This window comes from Cervus elaphus, chromosome 20 (assembly GCF_910594005.1).
Source record: "Cervus elaphus chromosome 20, mCerEla1.1, whole genome shotgun sequence".
NCBI lineage: Eukaryota > Metazoa > Chordata > Mammalia > Artiodactyla > Cervidae > Cervus > Cervus elaphus.
Genome location: NC_057834.1, coordinates 48,068,345 through 48,087,666, shown reverse-complemented (window position 1 = coordinate 48,087,666; position 19,322 = coordinate 48,068,345). Strand labels below are relative to the sequence as shown.

At 37.8% G+C, this 19,322-nt stretch overlaps 1 long non-coding RNA gene across 1 annotated transcript in view; it reads left to right on the top strand.

Moving 5' to 3' along the window:
- The first annotated feature begins 12,717 nt into the window (after positions 1-12,717).
- The window catches only part of LOC122677391, a 54,052-nt gene continuing 47,447 nt past the window's right edge, over positions 12,718-19,322 (top strand). The window contains exon 1 of the long non-coding RNA XR_006335765.1: positions 12,718-12,781. This is a non-coding gene — a long non-coding RNA (uncharacterized LOC122677391). The remainder of the gene's footprint in view (positions 12,782-19,322) is intronic.

Sequence of the window (19,322 nt, the reverse complement as noted above, 5' to 3'; positions counted from 1 at the left end):
ATATGTAAACACAAGATATAGACTTGGAGAAAATACTTTCAAACACATATTTAAAATATACTGAGGACTCTTACAACTCAATAAGAAGAAAACCAACAACACAGTTTAAAACTGAGTGAAACAGTTGAACAAACACTCCACTAAAGATAATACATGGATGGCAAAGCGAAGTGAAGTGAAGTTGCTCAGTCATGTCCGACTCTTTGCGACCCCATGGACTGTAGCCCACCAGGCTCCTCCATCCATGGGATTTTCCAGGCAAGAATACTGGAGTGGGTTGCCATTTCCTTCTCCAGGAGATCTTCCCAACCCAGGGATTAAACCCAGGTCTCCCGCATTGTAGGCAGACGCTTTACCATCTGAGCCACCAGGGAAGTCATGGATGGCAAAAGGGCACTCAAAAAGATACTCAACCACATTAGTAATTATGGAAATGCAAACTTAAACAGCAATCAGATACCACCTATTAGAAAAGGGGCACCAACAAGAATGCAGAACAATGCAACTCTAATACATTGCTGATGGGGATGCAAATTATACAGCTACTTTGGAAGACAACCTGGCAGTTTTCATAAAATAAAATATGCAATTGCCATATGACTCAGAAATCCCAATCATAGATAGTTACCCAAGAGAAATGAAGCTATATGTCTACACACAAACATATACACAGGAGTTTATAGTGACTTTATCCAGCATTGCCAAACAAAGGAAATTATTCAAATGTTCATTAACTCAGTGAGTCAATTCAGTCACTCAGTCATGCAACCCCATGGACTGTGGCGTGCCAGGCTTCCCTGTCCATTACCAACTCCCGGAGCTTACCCAAACTCATGTCCATTGAATCGAAGATGCCATCCAACCATCTCATCCTATGTTGTCCCCTTCTCCTCCTGCCTTCAATCTTTCCCAGCATCAAGGTCTTTTCAATGAGTCAGTTCTTCCCATCAGGGAGCCAAAGTATTGGTGTTTCACCTTCAGCATCAGTCCTTCCAATGAATATTCAGGACTGATTTCCTTTAGGATGGACTGGTTGGATCTCTTTGCAGTCCAAGGGACTCTCGAGAATCTTCTCCAGCATCACAGTTCCAAAGCATCAATTCTTTACCTCTCAGCTTTCTTTATAGTCCAGTTCTTAATCCATACATGACTACTGGAAAAACCATAGCTTTGACTAGACTGATCTTTGTTAGCAAAGTAATGTCTCTGCTTTTTAATATGTGGTCTAGTTTGGTCATAGCTTTTCTTCCAAGGAGGAAGCATCTTTTAATTTCACGGCTGCTGTCACCATCTGCAGTGATTTTAGAGCCCAAGAAAATAAAGCCTGTCACTGTTTCCGTTGTTTCCCCATCTATTTGCCACAAAGTGATGGGACCAGATGCCATGATCTTAGTTTTCTGAATGTTGAATTTTAAGCTTACTTTTTCACTCTCCTCTTTCACCTTCATCAAGAGTCTCTTTAGTTCTTCTTTGCTTTCTGCCATAAGGGTGGTGTCATCTGCATATCTGAGGTTATTGATATTTCTCCCAGAAATATTGATTCCAGTTTGTGCTTCATCCAGCTTAGCATTTTGCATGATGTACTCTGCATATAAGTTAAAATGGCCTTGATATTTCCTGATTCAGACCAGTCTGTTGTTCCATGTCCAGTTCTAACTGTTGCTTCTTGACCTGCATGCAGATTTCTCAGGAGATGGGTCAGGTGGTCTGGTATTCCCCTATCTTTAAGAATTTTCCACAGTTTGTTGAAATGCACACAGTTAAAGGCTTTGGCATAATCAACAAAGCAGAAATATATGTTTTTTTGAAACTCTTTTGCTTTTTCAATAATCCAATGGATGTTGGCAATTTGATCTCTGGTTCCTCTGCCTTTTCTAAATCCAATTTGAACATCTGAAATTTCACGGTTCATGTACTGTTGAAGCATGGCTTGGAGAATTTTGAGCATTACTTTGCTAGCATGTGAGATGAGTGCAATTGTGCAGTAGTTTGAACATTCTTTGGCATTGCCTTTCTTTGGGATTGGAATGAAAACTGAACTTTTCCAGTCCTGTGGCCACTGGTGAGTTTTCCAAATTTGCTAGTATATTGAGTGCAGCACTTTCATGGCATCATCTTTTAGGATTTTAAATACCTCAACTGGAATTCCATCACCTCCACTAGCTTTGTTCATAGTGATGCTTACTAAGGCCCATTTGACTTCAGACTCCAGGATGTCTGGCTCTAGGTGAGTGATCACACCATCGTGGTTTTCTGGGTCATGAAGATCTTTTTTTGTATAGTTCTCTGTGTATTCTATCCACCTTTTCTCAATATCTGCTTCTGTTAGGTCCATATCATTTATGTTTTTTATTGTGCCCATCTTTGCATGAAATGTTTCCTTGGTATCACTAATTTTCTTGAAGAGATTTCTAGTCTTTCCCATTCTTTTGTTTTCCTCTATTTCTTTGCATTGATCACTGAAGAAGACTTCCTTATCTCTCCTTGCTATTCTTTGGAACTCTGCATTCAGATGGGTGTATCTTTCCTTTTCTCCTTTGCCTTTCACTTCTCTTCTTTTCTCAGCTATTTGTAAGGCCTCCTCAGACAATCATTTTGCCTGTTTGCATTTCTTTTTCTTGGGGATGGTCTTGATCACTGCCTCCTGTACAATGTCAAAAACCACTGTCCATAGTTCTTCAGGCACTGTATCAGATCTAATCCCTTGAATCTATTTGTCACATCCACTGTATAATCATAAGGGATTTTATTTAGGTCATACCTGAATGATCTAGTGGTTTTCCCTACTTTCTCCAATTTAAGTCTGAATTTAGCAATAAGAAGTTCGTGATCTGAGCAACAGTCAGCTCCCAGTCTTATTTTTGCTGACTGTATAGAGCTTCTCCATCTTTGGCTGCAAAGGATATAATCAATCTGATTTTGGACTGACCATCTGGTGATGTCCATTTGTAGAGTCTTCTCTTGTGTTGTTGGAAGAGGGTGTTTGCTATGACCAGCGCATTCTCTTGGCATAACTGTTAGCCTTTGACCTTTGACAAGACTACAAGATGGCAAAATAGAAGGATGTGTGCTCATTTTCTCCTGCAAGAACTCCAAAATTACAACTTGCTGCTGAACAACTGTTGACAAGAGAATGTTAATTAACTAGTGAATGAATAAACAAAATGTGGTACATCTACACAGTAAAATATTACTCAGTAATGAAACAGAATGAACTACTGATACATGTAACAACATGAATCAATCTCAAATGCATTATAACAAGTAAAAGAATCTGGGCTCAGAATGCTCAGTACTGCATGATTGTATTTACATGACATTCTGAAAGAGGCAAACTTATAGGGATAAAAAACAGATTAGTGGTTATTTGTGGACTGGAAATGTAGGGAGGAATTTGACAACAAAGAAGCATAAGAGAACTTTTAGGTTGAGAAAAAATGTTTTGTATCTTAATTGTGGTAGTGGCTACTGTACTGTATGAGTTTCTTAAAATTTATTGCACCCAGAAAGGGTAGATTTTACTATGCACAAATTACTCTTCAATAATCCTGACTTATGAAAAAGAAAATAGAGTAATGTCCTTTGCGACAGAGTGAAGCAGTCTTTTCATTAGACTGAAGAAGACACAGATCTAACCTCATTCTTCCTATTTGACCTCACCCCTTGATAGAAAACAGGAATGGTGAAATTGATATTTGCTGAATGGAAAAGAAAACATGAGGTTATTCTAAGTGTAGAAAACCAAGTATAAGTTTCAAGTAATGAATTAAGGATCCATTGTGATAACTGAATTATGGGTAATGACAAGGGAATGAACAAAAAGATACTTGAGAAGTATATGAAAACTTTCTCTTATTGAGTATCAAGTGAAGTTTACTTCCCAGATGAGGTTACCCTAGATTGTAACTTGAGAATTAAAATTCACAGAGCTAGCCTTTTAAATTTGTATTTGATTTTAAATCAACATCTTTTTGCTATTTTTCCTTTTGGCTGGAAAAACTGGAATCTAGATTTTACAAGAAAACCACTTTCAGGTAATATATTCTAGTTCATATGTAATTGAACTACAGCACCATTTTCAAAGGACTTTTTTACTACTAAAGAGAAAAGTATAAGGTTTAGGTAATTTTCAGGATATATAAGTTTGAAGGGGGAAGTTCAACCATATTTTAACTTATAGACAATAATATTTTGAAACATTAGAAATTTTATATAGCTAAAACCTTTATAGTTTGAAAAAGTAATTAAAAATTTTGTCATTTGAATTTTATAAAGTTGAAGTGAAATGGATAGTGTAAAAATATAAATAAATGTCACAGATACTATTTTTAAAAGAACTTTTAGATTTAGATTTGGGCAGTATTCTGAAATTTTCTCTAGTTTCCTACTCAGTTACATATAAATTCAAAATACTTACTGTAAAAGAGTATATAATAAGAAATATTTCAAACAACTTTATGCCAGTAAATTTGAAATTTTCAACTTGAATTCCTTGAGTAACACAATTTATCAGATATGGGACAAGAGAAAATAAGAAATCTAAATAGATCTGTTATTGTTGTTTAGTCAATAGGTCATGTCTTACTCTTTTGTGACCCCATGGACCATATCCTGTCAGGCTCCTCGGTCCATGGGATTTTCCAGGCAAGAATACTGGAGTGGGTTGCCATTTTTTTCCCCAAGAGGTCTTCCTGAGGGATTGAACCCAAGTCTCCTGCATCTCGGATTTTACTGCTGACCTGCAATCTTATCAGTTTAAAGAGTTACTAAGTGGAGTTCAGGACTACTAGTACTCTTGCCTGGGGAATCCCATGGATGGAGGAGCCTGGTGGGCTACAGTCCATGGGGTCGAGGAGAGTCGGACACGACTGAGGGACTTCATGTTCACTCTTCACTTTCATGCATTGGAGAAGGAAATGGCAACCCACTCCAGTATTCTTGCCTGGAGAATTCCAGGGATGGAGGAGCCTGGTGGGCTGCCGTCTGTGGGGTCGCACAGAGTTTGACACGACTGAAGTGACTTAGCAGCAGCAGTACTTCCCCGCTGGCTCAGACAGTAAAGAATCTAATGCAGGAGACCTGGATTCAATTCCTGGGTTGGGAAGATCCCCTGGGGAAGGGAATGGCAACCCTCTCCAGTAGTCTTGCCTGGAGAATCCCATTGACAGAGGAGCCTGGTAGGCCTCAGCCTGGGGTTTCACCAAGTCAGACACGACTGAGCAACTAACACACTTTCAAAGCAGATAGAGAGAAAAGACATGTCATAAAAGTGCGAGCAAAGAGAGGAGCCCCAAAATGTGCATATAAACTCTGCTCAAACCCTGAATAACCCCTGAATTATACATGTGTGGGGTAGACTCCAAACAGCCCAGTGATAAGCAACAACAGAAGTCCGAAAGAAAAAAAAAAAGAAGTCTGAAGGAATTTAGCAGAGACACTAACTACTGCACATCATAAGGGAGAGATCCTTGAGTGTGAATTTGGCCAAGCTAATTCCTTGATAGGAAGGGGGAAAAAAAAAAACCTCTTCAGAGGAGGATAAAGATATCCAGCCTCTACAGTGTGATGAAAGATTTTTAGACACACAAAGAAACAGGAAAATATGATTAACAGAAATAGTAATCAATAGAAACTTACTCTAAGGTGCTCCAGATATTGGCATTTTTATACTTTAAAGTAGCCATATAAATATTTTCAAAGACTTTCAAAGGAAAGCATGATTATAATTAATGAAGTTATGTGGAATTTCAGCAGAGAGGTGGTAACTATTCTTGCATGCATGGAAAGTCACTTCAGTCATGTCCAACTCTTTGTGATCCCATGGATTATAGCCTACCAGGCTCCTCTACCCAACTCAGGGATCGAACTTGCATCTTCTGCAACTCCTGAATTGTAGGCAGATTCTTTACAGCTGTGCCATCAGGGAAGCCCTATTAAAAACAGCCAAATGGAAATTCTAGACCTGAAAGGAAAAACATCAGAAATGAATATAACTGACTGGGGTTAAGAGCAGGTATGAAAAGGCCAAAGAAAGTGTCAAAAAAAAAAAAAAAGAAAAAAGGTCAATAGAAAGTATTCAATCTAAAGAACCAAGAAAAAAAGATTAGGAAAAAAGAATCACCAGAACTTCAGTGTCATGGAGGACAATGTCAAGTGGTTTAATTTAAGGGTGATTGGAGTCTCAGAAAGAAAAGAGATATAATGGGGCAGAAAGAAGATATTAGAAAAATTGGCAGAAAAATTCCTTAATTTCATGAAAAAATAGATCCAAGAAGTTGAATAAATGTCAGCCATGATAAATACAATGAGAATAACAACTAGGTATATCATAGTTAAACTACTGAAAAGCAAGCATAAAGACAAAATCCAGAAGGAACCAGAGAAAAGTAAAACATTGTGTATGTTGTTCAGTCACTCAGCCATGTCTGTTTGTGACCCCATGGACTGCAGCACACCAGGCTTTCCTGTCCTTCACCATCTCCCTGAACTTGCTCAAACTCATGTCCACTGAGTCGATGAGGCCATCCAACCATCCCATTCTATGTTGCCCCCTTCTCTTCATGCCCTGAATCTTTCCCAGCATCAGGGTCTTTTCCAATAAGTTACATTAGGTGGCCAAAGTATTGGAGCTACAGCTTCAGCCTCACTCCTTCCAATGAGCAGTCAGGGTTGATTTCCTTTAGGATTGACTGGTTTGATCTCCTTGCTGCGCAAGGGACTCCAAGAGTCTTCTCCAACACCAGAGTTCAAAAGCATCAAGTCTTCAGTGCTCAGCCTTCTTTGTTGTCCAACTCTCACATCTGTACCTGACTACTGGAAAAGCCATATCTTTTTTTCTTGGTTCTTTATATTGAATACTTTCTATTGGTCTTTTGCCTTTTTTTTTTGTTTGTTTGTTTTTGTTTTTTTTAGTTTATTGACACTTTCTTTGGCCTTTTCATATCTGCTCTTAACCCCAGTCAGTTATATTCATTTCTGATGTTTTTGCGAAGTAATGTCTCTGCTTTTTAATACGTTGTCTAGCTTCATTGTAGCTTTCTTCCCAAGGAGCAAGTGCCTTTTAATTTCATGGCTGCAGTCACCACCTGCAGTGATTTTGGAGCCTCAGAAAATAAAGTCTTTCACTGTTTCCACTTTTGCCATGAGGTGATGGGACTGGATGCCATGGTCTTAGTTTTTTGAATGTTGAGTTTTAAGCCAGCTTTTTCACTCTCCTCTTTCATCTTTATCAAGAGGCTCTTTAGCTCCTCTTGATCATGTATGAAAGCAATTCAAGTGATGGCTGGGATTTTATCAGAAACAATGAAGTAAAAAGACAATAGGACAGTATCTTTAAAAGTGCTGAAAGGTGGCAAAGGGAACTATAGACACAGAATCTATATCCAGTGAAAATACCCTTCCTATGAGGACAAAATTAAAACATTTTAAATAGACAAAGCTAAGAAAACTCATTACTGCCTATGTTCTCACACCAATTCCCTGACACGATCTGGGTGTTCTGCAATTAAATTCAGTTCTACACTACCTGGAGTTTGTGCAGAACCCACAAATTAAAAGCAAAGTTATTCATGAGACTACCTCAACTTCAGGCTCCAGTTAAAAAGTCTTGGAGGCTATCCACACTTCTAACCTACCAGCTATAAATTTAGGAGTTCCCATCACCCTTTTGGGCTTCCCAGGTGGTGCTAGTGATAAAGAACCCACCTGCCAATGCAGGATATGTAAGAGATATGTGTTCAATTCCTGGATGGGGAAGATCTCCTGGAGCAGGTAGTGTCAACCTGCTCTATTATTCTTGTCTGGCAAGTTCATGGATAGAGGAGCCTGGCAGGCTATAGTCCATGGGGTTGCAAAGAGTTGGACACTATTGAGTGACTGAGCACAGATATGAGAAGCACACACATCACCCTTTCAGTTTGAATAATTCACTAAATTGACTCACAGGACTCAGGAAAGTCTATACTCATTACCATCTTATTATAAAGGATACAAATGAATAGTCACATGAACAGATACATAAAGCAAGATCTGCAAGGGTTCAAGCACAGGAGCTTCTGCCCCACAGAATGATTATTCTCCTAGTACGTCAATATGTTCATCAACAAGGAAGTTCCACTGAGCCAGAGATTTAGGGAAAGGAGTAAGGGATCGCTGCATAGACAGGATTGATGAAATCATTGGTCACGTGACTGAGCTCCGTGTCTAGCTCCCCTCCCTTGTCCAGAGATTGGGCCGGCCCAAAGTTCCTCTAATTATGTGGTTGGTTTTTCTAGTGACCAGTCCTCATTCTGATGCTATCTAGAGATCTGCCAAGAGTCACCTCCTTAGCATAACAAAGACACTCCTATTGCTCAGGAAATTCCAAAGAGAGAGAGACCAGACATAATTTTTTTTTTAATACCACTCCAGCAGAACTAAACTATAAGACATGCTAAAGAAGCTTCATCAGGCTGAAAGGAAATGACATTAGATGAAAACATGAGGCAATAGGAAGGAATGAAGGTGACTAGAAATGGTAAACATATAGATAAATAGAAGCATACTTTTTATCCTTTTCATTTCTTTATAAGAAATGACTATTTCATATGAAACTATAAAATTGTAGTATGTAGTTTATAATACAGGTGAATGTAATATATGTGCAAAATGGTATAAAAGATGCAGCTGTAAATGGAAACGCACTGTTGCACAATTCTTACATTGTGCATGAAACTACACACTATTAGCTTCAGAAAATCTATGATAAGTCAAAAAGGAATACAGTAATTTCTAACGCAGGCAATAGAAACAATGTAGACAACAAAGGAAACCACAAACAAAAGACAACCTAGAACGGGGAAAAAATGTTTGCAAATGATGCAACTGACAAGGGCTTACTTTCCAAACATACAAACAGCTCATACAACTCACTATCAAGAAAATAAACAACCCAATCAAAACATGAGTAGAAGACCTAAATAGACATTTCTCCAAATGCAAATGCAAATGCAAATGATCAATAGGCACATGAAAAGATGTTCAACATTGCTTATTATTAGAAAAATACAAATCAAAACTACAATGAAGTATCACCTCACACTGGTCAGAATGGCCATCATCAAAAAGTCTACAAACAATAAATGTTGGAAGGAGTGTGGAGAAAAGGGACCCCTCCTACACTTTTGGTAGTAATGTAAATTGGCATAGCCATTATGGAAAAAAGTATGGCGGTGCCTTAAAAAACTAAAAGCAGAGTTAACATATGATCCAGCAACCCCACTCCTGGGCATGTATCTGGAAAAAATGAAAATTCTAATTCAAAAAATACATGCACCCCAACATTCATAGCAGCACTATTTACAATAGCCAAGACGTGGAAGCAACCTAAGTGTCCATCAATAAATGAATGGATCAAGAAGATGTGATATATATTTGAATGATAATAAAATGAAAAAAAATACAATGTCAAAATTGAAGAGATGTAAATGAACTTAGCAGAATGTAGAGGGAAATCTATGGGCTTCCCAGGTGGTTTAGTGGTAAAGAATTCACCTGCCAATACAGGAGACACCAGAGACGTGGGTTTGATCCCTGGGTTGAGAAGATCCTCTGAAGTAGGAAGTGGCAGTTTGCTCCAGTCTTCTTACCTGGAAAATTCTATGAACAGAGGACCTGGCAGGCTACAGTCCATGGGGAAGAGTAGGATACAACTTAGTGACTAAACAACCTCAAAGAGGTTGAGGGTTTGGAAGTTAAAATGACGATGAAATATATAGTATATCAACATGTTGGCTGACTATTTAAAACACTGATAGGTAATACCAGTTGGTGAGATTGTAGAGTAATGGAACACATGTTGTTGATATTGGAAGTGCAAATTGGTGCATCCACATTGAGAAACTGTTAATATGTACTGACATTGAGCATAAGCATATCCTAAGGCCTAGTCATCTCATTACTAGATATGCTCCAAACAAATGCATGCAAATGTCTACAAAAAGCCAAATATTAGAAATGAAAATTCAAAGCAGCATTTTTTCAAATAGCCAAATTAGGAAGCAACTCAAATGTCCTCAAACAGTATAATAGAGAAATAAATTATGGTTATATCCATGAAATGAGAAATATACAGCAATGAAAATGAAGAAACCACTGCCCCATACAACAGCAGGGATAATTATCAAAACATAACACTGAGCAAAAGAAGCCAGACATCAAAGAACACATACTAAATGGAAAATTCAAAAATAGGTGAAACTAAGCTATGGCATTAGAAGTCAGGAGAATGCTTACGTTCTGGGAGAAGAACAGGGCAGTGTCTAGAAGGCTGCCCAAAGCAAACGTCTGCTAAGGTTCTATTTATGAGTCTTTGTTATGGTTTAGTATTCTTGCCTGGAGAATCCCAGGGACAGAGGAGCCTGGTGGGCTGCTGTCTGTGGGGTCGCACAGAGTCTGACACGACTGACATGACCTAGCAGCAGCAGCAGCAACATGAGTGATTTGGGTGATTGTTGTATGGATTACTTTGTGCTACATGGGCACTTTTCTGTATGTATGCTCTATATCTATAAAAATGGGTTTTTTAGAAAATATTTTTAAATTGGGTTAAAAGACAGGATGGAAAGACATGAAAGAATAGGAGGCAAGTCAAATTATCTGAATCGATATCTTCGTTGGTATCAATGACAAGTGCTAGAGAAACATGGAAAAGAGAGAAATCAATGACAGTTAGATTGAAAGTGTTTTCTTGGACTAGGTAGAAATTGATTTGGGTGCTGAATAATGGTAGAATTTGGACAGGAAGACAGGAAGGGCAAGGCACGCAGGCAGAAGGGTAGTCTGAGTAAGGTGGGGATGAGCATGCTCTGTTGACAAAGAGGGGTCCTGCTTGGGGTGAATTTTCTTCTTGGAGGATGAGGAACAGTTCTCACAATATTGCCTCACCTTATACTTTACAAAGCTCTTTCTCATACTCTGTCTTATTTGATGATCAAGGTTGATTAACAAATGTTCAGGAAGAGTAAGTCACTTGCTCAGAGCCATTTAACAGGTCGGGTTGTATTCCCAGTTTAAAGAACCACTGAACTGGATTCAGTCCTAGGTCCATTGAACTCAAGATTCTAAGGGTCACAAAAGTCTGAAGGAATGTGTCAGGATGTGGCATATCAATGTAGGTTGTAATCTAAGGACACAGAAATGTTTAGTAAATAGGTTTGTCAATGCAAGATTTTCCTCCACTGAATGAAACTCTGTGTTTCCACATACTATAACATTCCTAAACCTTAAACTTGAACATTTTATGAAAAAAGCCCTTAACGAAATTCTCAGGAAGTTTCTAAGAACAGGACAACTTGCATTCATCTTCTTGGCTCATCTCAGCATGGCATGCTGCTGTGGCCAAGACCCGTGTTCTTATTGAAATTGTGGAAAGCTATCTTGTCATGCCAGGGTGCAAAAACCCTGATTCGTTTCTCTATAAAGAATATGAAGTTCACCTGTGGTGGATTTAGTTTTTTGAGACAAAAAAAGACACGTCTAAAGCAACAGATGAGGCCATAATCCTACTTTTTAGGCCTAATTTTTAAACATAAAATGTGCAGCAAACTAGTGACCATCATCTTAGTACCAAACAATGTGACTATTCTACTGTTCCTTTCCTTCTATGGATCAATGTGTTCTAAGATGTCTATTCACCAAATTCTACCTCTGTTTTGTTATTCTAAGGAACAGTTTTCATCTCAGGTGCAGTGATGGAGAGGCCTGCTCTGAATATGCAGCATTCTTTTAGCACAATAAGTAATTAATAACTAAAAGAAGACACAGTCATGCATGGCGCAGAGATAAAGCAAGGGCTGGAAAATAGAAATGAATATATTTAGTAGAGACAGTCTAGTAGACATCATTTAGTAGAGACATCTACTTCCTTTCTCCCCGAGCTATTCCATCTCTTTTCTTTAATTTGCCTGTATTTTAGTAACAAAGTGATTGGTTTATATTCTTTTTTTTATAGAACTCTTTTTTTCTGATTATACAGGTAATAATGATCCTTTTAGTAAATGAGCAATATGGACAAATACAAAAACACAGAGTTTATTCATAATCTAACTTTGGTGAATTTCATTATCTTTTTCGTATATTTATATATAAATTTTGTCTTAGATAGCTAAATTTTTATTATGTTTATAATTTCAGTCTCCTGGAAGTAGCTTTGGGAAATGGCAGTGTGGCTGAAAAGAATGGACTCTGGGGTGAGGAGGGTGGACAAACATGTAGGACATAAACTCTTCCATGTCTTTCTCTTACACCTTTAGGTAGGTGGTTTTCAGCCTTGAATATACACAAACATCAACTGGGGAACTCTGAAACAAAAGCCTGTGCCTCAACCCAGAAGTTTTAATGTGCAGCCAGAGAACCTCTGGTCTGGGTCGTGGCCCTCACCCCGGTCACCATGAGGTCCCTTGAAAAAAGCCTCAGCACTGGGGCAGTGAGCAGCTCCTGCAGCTCTCCCAGTGTGGGTCCTTTGGCCTCTTAAAGGGCCCCCAAAACTCTTACTACTTAGTGATCAATATGGACCTTACCATAAATGCTGTAACACTCAGAGCAAGCAGGTATTTCCAGTGTTTGTGAAATCATGACAAAAATTCCCCTTCCCATGAACTGTCACAGGAATGCAGTTGACCCTTGAACAACACTTCAAGAGTCCAGATTTTTCAGTAATGTGCACATATCACAGGACTACACAGTCCATGGTTAGCTGGCTTCATGGATGCAGAACCAAAGATATGGAGGGCTCACTGTGAAGGTACACATGGGTTTTTGATGGCAAGGGAAGTGGCCAGCACCCCTAACCCTGCATTGTTGAAGGGTCAGCTACAATGCTTTATAAGAACAAAGCCAATAATCATATGGTTTTTATCTTTCAATTTGTTAATGTGGTGTGTCACATTGATTGATTTGCAAACATTGAAGAATCCTTGCATCCCTGGGATAAAGCCCACTTGGTCATGATGTATGACCCTTTTAATATGTTGTTGGATTCTGTTTGCTAAACTTTGGTTAAGGATTTTGCATCTATGGTCATCAGTGATATTGGCCTATAGTTTTCTTTTCTTGTGGCATCTTTGTCTGTTTAGGGTTATGGTGGCCTCGTATGATGAGTTTGGAAGTTTACCATCCTCTGCAATTTTCGGGAACAGTTTGAGTAGGATAGGTGTTAGCTCTTCTCTAAATTTTGGGTACAATTCAACTGTGAAGCCATCTGGTCCTGGGCTTTTGTTTGTTGGAAGATTCCTGATTTCAGTTTCTATTTCTGTGCTGGTGATGGATCTGTTAACATTTTCTATTTCTTCCTGGTTCAGTTTTGGAAAGTTATACTTTGTTAAGAATTTGTCCATTTCTTCCAAGTTGTCCATTTTATTGGCATATAGTTGCTGATAGTAGTCTCTTACGATCCTTTGTATTTCTGTGTTGTCTGTTGTGATCTCTCCATTTTAATTTCTAATTTTGTTTTTGATTCTTCTCCCTTTTTTTCTTGATGAGTCTGGCTAATGGTTTATCTATTTTATTTATCTTCTCAAAGAACCAGCTTTTAACTTTGTTGATTTTTGCTATGGTCTCCTTTGTTTCTTTTTCATTTATTTCTGCCCTAATTTTTTTTTTTTTTATTAGTTGGAGGCTAATTACTTCACAACATTTCAGTGGGTTTTGTCATACATTGATATGAATCAGCCATAGATTTACACTTATTCCCCATCCCGATCCCCCCTCCCATCTCCCTCTCCACCCGATTCCTCTGGGTCTTCCCAGTGCACCAGGCCCGAGCACGGCTTCACAGCTGAATTCTACCAAAAATTTAGAGAAGAGCTAACACCTACCTTACTCAAACTCTTCCAGAAAATTGCAGAAGAAGGTAAACTTCCAAACTCATTCTATGAGGCCACCATCACCCTAATTCCAAAACCTGACAAAGATGCCACAAAAAAAGAAAACTACAGGCCAATATCACTGATGAACATAGATGCAAAAATCCTTAACAAAATTCTAGCAAACAGAATCCAACAACATATTAAAAAAATCATACACCACGACCAAGTGGGCTTTATCCCAGGAATGCAAGGATTCTTCAATATCCGCAAATCAATCAATGTAATACACCACATTAACAAATTGAAAGATAAAAACCATATGATTATCTCAATAGATGCAGAGAAAGCCTTTGACAAAATTCAACACTCATTTATGATTAAAACTCTCCAAAAAGCAGGAATAGAAGGAACATACCTCAACATAATAAAAGCTATATATGACAAACCCACAGCAAGCATCACCCTCAATGGTGAAAAATTGAAAGCATTTCCCCTGAAATCAGGAACAAGACAAGGGTGCCCACTCTCACCACTACTGTTCAACATAGTGTTGGAAGTTTTGGCCACAGCAATCAGAGCAGAAAAAGAAGTAAAAGGAATCCAGATAGGAAAAGAAGAAGTGAAACTCTCACTGTTTGCAGATGACATGATCCTCTATATAGAAAACCCTAAAGACTCTACCAGAAAATTACTAGAACTAATCAATGAATATAGTAAAGTTGCAGGATATAAAATTAACACACAGAAATCCCTTGCATTCCTATATACTAACAATGAAAAAACAGAAAGAGAAATTAAGGAAACAATACCATTCACCATTGCAACAAAAAGAATAAAATACTTAGGAGTATATCTACCTAAAGAAACAAAAGACCTATACATAGAAAACTATAAAACACTGATGAAAGAAATCAAAGAGGACACAAACAGATGGAGAAACATACCGTGTTCATGGATTGGAAGAATCAATATTGTCAAAATGGCTATTCTACCCAAAGCAATCTATAGATTCAATGCAATCCCTATCAAGCTACCAACGGTATTTTTCACAGAACTAGACCAAAGAATTTCACAATTTGTATGGAAATACAAAAAACCTCGAATAGCCAAAGTAATCTTGAAAAAGAAGAATGGAACTGGAGGAATCAACCTGCCTGACTTCAGACTCTACTACAAAGCCACAGTCATCAAGACAGTGTGGTACTGGCACAAAGACAGAAATATAGACCAATGGAACAGAATAGAAAGCCCAGAGATAAATCCACGAACCTATGGACACCTTATCTTTGACAAAGGAGGCAAGGATATACAATGGAAAAAAGACAACCTCTTTAACAAGTGGTGCTGGGAAAACTGGTCAACCACTTGCAAAAGAATGAAACTAGAACACTTTCTAACACCATACACAAAAATAAACTCAAAATGGATTAAAGATCTAAATGTAAGACCAGAAACTATAAAACTCCTAGAGGAGAACATAGGCAAAACACTCTCCGACATAAATCACAGCAAGATCCTCTATGACCCACCTCCCAGAATATTGGAAATAAAAGCAAAACTAAACAAATGGGATCTAATGAAACTTAAAAGCTTTTGCACTACAAAAGAAACTATAAGTAAGGTGAAAAGACAGCCGTCAGATTGGGAGAAAATAATAGCAAATGAAGAAACAGACAAAGGATTAATCTCAAAAATATACAAGCAACTCCTGCAGCTCAATTCCAGAAAAATAAATGACCCAATCAAAAAATGGGCCAGAGAACTAAACAGACATTTCTCCAAAGAAGACATACAGATGGCTAACAAACACATGAAAAGGTGCTCAACATCACTCATTATTAGAGAAATGCAAATCAAAACCACAATGAGGTACCATTACACACCAGTCAGGATGGCTGCTATCCAAAAGTCTACAAGCAATAAATGCTGGAGAGGCTGTGGAGAAAAGGGAACCCTCTTACACTGTTGGTGGGAATGCAAACTAGTACAGCCACTATGGAAAACAGTGTGGAGATTCCTTAAAAAACTGGAAATAGAACTGCCATATGACCCAGCAATCCCACTTCTGGGCATACACACTGAGGAAACCAGATCTGAAAGAGACACATGCACCCCAATGTTCATCACAGCACTGTTTATATTTCTGCCCTAATTTTTATGATTTCTTTCCTTCTACTAACCCTGGGGTTCTTCATTTCTTCTTTTTCTAGTTGCTTTAGATGTAGAGTTAGGTTATTTGTTTGACTTTTCTCCTGTTTCTTAAGGTAAGCCTGTATTGTTATGAACCTTCCCCTTAGCACTGCTTTTAATGAATCCCATAGGTTTGGGATTGTTGTGTTTTCATTTTCATTCATTTTTATGCATATTTTGATTTCTTTTTTTATTTCTTCTGTGGTTTGTTGGTTATTCAGAAGCATGTTGTTTAGCCTCCATATGTTTGTATTTTTAACAGTTTTTTTCCTGTAGTTGACATCCAATCTTACCCCATTGTAATCAGGAAAGATATTTGAGATGATTTCAATTTTTTTGAATTTACCAAAGCTAGATTTATGGCCCAGGATGTGATCTATCCTGGAGAAGGTTCCGTGTGCACTTGAGAAAAAGATGAAATTCATTGTTTTGGGGTGAAATGCCCTATAGGTATCAATTAGGTCTAACTGCTCCATTATATAATTTAAAGTTTGTATTTCCTTGCTAACTTTCTGTTCAGTTGATCTACCCATAGGTGTGAGTGGGGTATTAAGGTCTCCCAATATTATTGTGTTATTGTTAATTTCCCCTTTCATACTTGTTAGCATTTGCCTTACATATTGCAGTGCTCCTATGTTGGGTGCATATATATGTATAATTGTTATATCTTTTTCTTGGATTGATCCTTTGATCATTATGTAGTGTCCTTCCTTGCCTCTTTTCATGGCCTTTATTTCAAAGTCTATTTTATCTGATATGAGTATTGCTACTCCTGCTTTCTTTTGGTCTCCATTTGCATGAAATATATTTTTCCAGCCCTTTACTTTCAGTCTGTATGTGTCCCTTGTTTTGAGGTGGGTCTCTTGAGACAGCATATACAGGGGTCTTGTTTTTGTATCCATTCAGCCAGTCTTTGTCTTTTGGTTGGTACATTCAATCCATTTACATTTAAGGTAATTATTGATAAGTATGATCCCACTGCCATTTACTTTGTTGTTTTGGGTTCAAGTTTATAAACCTTTTCTGTGTTTCCTGTCTAAAGAAAGCCTTTGACAAAATTCAACATCCATTTATGATAAAAACCCTCCAGAAAGCAGTCATAGAAGGAACATACCTCAACATAATAAAAGCTATATATGATAAACCCATAGCAAACATTATCCTCAATAGTGAAAAATTGAAAGCATTTCCCCTAAAGTCAGGAACAAGACAAGGGTGCCCACTCTCACCACTACTATTCAATATAGTTTTGGAAGTTTTAGCCACAGAGATCAGAGAAGAAAAAGAAATAAAAGGAATCCATATTGGAAAAGAAGAAATAAAACTCTCACTGTTTGCAGATGACATGATCCTCTACATAGAAAACCCTAAAGACTCCACCAGAAAATTACTAGAGCTAATCAAAGAATATAGTAAAGTTGCAGAAAATTAACACACAGAAATCCCTTGCATGCCTATACACTAATAATGAGAAAACATAAAGAGAAATTAAGGAAACAATTCCATTCACCATGTAATGAAAAGAACAAAATACTCAGGAATAAATCTACCTAAAGAAACAAAAGACCTATATATAGAAAACTATAAAACACTGATGAAAGAAATCAGAGATGACACATATAGATGGAGAAATATATCATTGTTCATGGATTGGGAGAATCAATATAGTGAAAATGAGTATACTACCCAAAGCAATCTATAGATTCAATGCAATCCCTATCAAGCTACCAACAGTATTTTTCAGAGAACTAGAAAGAATAATTTCACAATTTGTATGGAAATACAAAAAAAAAAAAAAAAAAAAGCTCAAATAGCCAAAGTAATCTTGAGAAAGAAGAACGGAACTGGAGGAATCAACTTGCCTGACTTCAGACTATATTATGAAGCTACAGTCATCAAGACAGTATGGTACTGGCACAAAGACAGAAATATAGATCAATGGAACCAAATAGCAAGCCCAGAGATAAACCCACGCACCTATGGACACCTTATCTTTGACAAAGGAGGCAAGAATATGCAATGGGGAAAAGACAATCTCTTTAACAAGTGGTGCTGGGAAAACTGGTCAACCACTTGTAAAAGAATGACACTAGAATACTTTCTAACACTGTACACAAAAATAAACTCAAAATTGATTAAAGATCTAAATGTAAGACCAGAAACTATAAAACTCCTAGAGGAAAACATAGGCAAAACACTCTCTGACATAAATCATAGCAGGATCCTCTATGACACCTCCCAAAGTAATGGAAATAAAAGCAAAAATAAACAAACGGAACCTAATTAAACTTAAAAGCTTTTGCATAATGAAAGAAACTATAAGCAAGGTGAAAAGACAGCTTTCAGAATGGGAGAAAATAATAACAAATGAAGCAACTGACAAATAATTAATCTCAAAAATATACAAGCAGCTCCTGCAGCTCAATTCCAGAAAAATAAATGCAGCAGTTAAAAAATGGGCCAAAGAGCTAAACTGACATTTCTCCAAAGAAGACATACAGATGAGTAACAAACACATGAAAAGATGCTCAACATCATTCATTATCAGAGAAATGCAAATCAAAACCACAATGAGGTACCATCTCACACCAATCAGAATGGCTGCTATCAAAAAGTCTACAAACAATAAATGCTGGAGAGGGTGTGGAGAAAAAGGAACCCTCTTACACTGTTGGTGGGAATGCAAACTAGTACAGCCACTATGGAGAACAGTGTGGATATTCCTTAAAAAACTGGAAATAGAACTGCCATACGACCCAGCAATCCCACTCCTGGGCATACACACTGAGGAAACCAGAATTGAAAGAAACATGTGTACCCCAATGTTCATCGCAGCACTGTTTATAATAGCCAGGACGTGGAAGCAACCTAGATGTCCATCGGCAGACAAATGGATAAGAAAGTTATGGTGCATATGCACAATGGAATGTTACTCAGCTATTAAAAAGAATGCATTTGAATCAGTCCTAATAAGGTGGATGAAACTGGAGCCTATTATACAGAGTGAAGTCAGAAAGAAAAACACCAATGCAGTTTATTAACACATATATATGGAATTTAGAAAGATGGTAATGATGACCCTATATGCAAGACAGCAAAAGAGACACAGATGTAACGAACAAACTTTTGGACTCGGTGGGAGAAGGCGAGGGTGGGATGATTTGCGAGAATAGCACTGAAACATGTATATTATCGTATGTGAAACAGATCGCCAGTCCAGGTTCAATGCATGAGACAGAGCACTCTGGGCTGATGCACTGGGGTGACCCTGAGGGATGGGATGGGAGG